At 17.2% G+C, this 1,894-nt stretch overlaps 1 non-coding gene across 1 annotated transcript; it reads left to right on the top strand.

Moving 5' to 3' along the window:
* Positions 1–1,547: 1,547 nt before the first annotated feature.
* On the top strand, positions 1,548–1,619 carry trnae-cuc. Its single transcript has one exon. It is a non-coding gene; the product is annotated as a tRNA-Glu (tRNA).
* Positions 1,620–1,894: the final 275 nt, after the last annotated feature.

The following is a 1,894-nucleotide window of genomic DNA, read 5'->3' as shown; positions in this document are numbered from 1 at the left end:
ATAATATCAATTCACATTTTTGACAATTTCAAATGTTTTCATTTATTTTTATTGAACAAAATCCACAATAATCTTTGGTTATATATTTTTCATTAGTTGAATTTCATCTTATTTTATTTTTATAATAAATTTTACATGATTTACATATGTAAAATGTTTCAATTATATGAATCTATAAAAATAGTTCTTGATTACATTTAATACATTTATAAAACATCATTATTAAAATTTAATAAATATAAAATAAATGCAACACAAAATTTATGAAAATTATTTATTTATTTCTTTTGATATTACAGATATTGAATATTTTTAAAAATGTACCAAATAAAAATAATCCAATATTTTTAAAGAAAAAAATAATTATACAAGAAAAAGGTATTAAAATAATAGATAAAAATACTATTAGTTATAGAGTGGGATACATTAAATACTTTTTTTTATGTGATATAAATTTAGGATCCAATCAATCTTTACATAGAGTTTTTATAGATACTTTTAATGATATATTATTAATAGAGGATGAAAAAAATGAATTAGAGGAATCTGAAACATTTAAATGAGTAAAAAATACTGGAAAAAGGAATAATTATTGTGATCCAAAAATAGAAGAAAAGATGATACTATATGCAGATAAATCATATTATGCTACATGTTTAGCAAAAGATATTTAGAATGTAAAACAAAAAAATAATAAATTATCTAGAGTTGAGGTTTTATTTGGAGTAATAATAAAAAAAGAAATACCGAAAAATATCGATGATACATATACATCTACATGGGGAATTGATTTTCATGGTGCCATAGAAAATTATGGGGATTCTTATATACATGGATTATATAAAAATAAATATATAAAACACATGACTTTAACACTTGTATTTTCAAGAAGACCTATGTAGATTTATTTTGGAGAAAAAATTACTCCTGAAGATGGATATACAAAAGTAACTACTGCAGATCATGTTTTTGCAATGAAATTTAAAGGTATAAGATTTAAAGGTATAGGAACATTTAAAATATCAAAAGTTTTATTAGATACAGGAAGTAGTCATATATTTTTATATAGTAGAATTTACAATTTAATATTAAAAAAATTAAAAAAGATTGGATATAATATATATATTTTATAGGATCGTATTTGTCATCAAAATAAAAATTTTATATTAGAAAATTTTGTAGAAAATATTTAGTTCAATTTTGGAAGTATAAATATAGTTATAGATAAAAATGATTTATTATTTGTAATTAAAGATGGCGAAAATAAATATTATTGTTTAGGAATTACAGAAAATAAATGAACAGATGAAACTATATTAGGAGCACCATTTATAAAGAATATTAATTTACATGTTGATTTTAGTAAAAATGAAACATATATCAAATAATAATATATATTATAATTAGTTTTATAAATTAATTAAATAAATTTTATACAAGGAATTAAAAACATTATTTTATTTATTTTATAATTATTTGTTTATCTAAAATAAAAATTTAAAAAAAGTTGTATAATTAGAGTTATTATTATATATATATATTTTAAATCCGAAATAGTTCACTGGTTAGAATTCTTGATTCTCAGTCAAGAGGACCGGGTTCAATTCCCGGTTTCGGAAATAAAAAAAGAACTTAATCATTTTATTTTTTATAAAATAAAAATACTAAATTATAATTATTAAAAATATAATATACAATATATATAAGTTTATTTTTTTAATTATTTTAAATATTAAATTTTTAAATAAAATATTAAAAAGAAACTATAATTACAATTTTTTTTTTTTTTTTAAATAAGAAATAAATTGAATCTTATTTATACTATATTATTTTAAAGAAAATAAATATTTATTAGAAATATTATTAATATAATATTTTTTTTTATTTTTTATAA

This window comes from Alosa alosa, unplaced genomic scaffold (genome assembly GCF_017589495.1).
Source record: "Alosa alosa isolate M-15738 ecotype Scorff River unplaced genomic scaffold, AALO_Geno_1.1 AALO_1.0_unplaced_5, whole genome shotgun sequence".
In the NCBI taxonomy this organism is placed as follows: domain Eukaryota; kingdom Metazoa; phylum Chordata; class Actinopteri; order Clupeiformes; family Clupeidae; genus Alosa; species Alosa alosa.
This window is presented reverse-complemented; position numbering and strand designations above follow the sequence as displayed.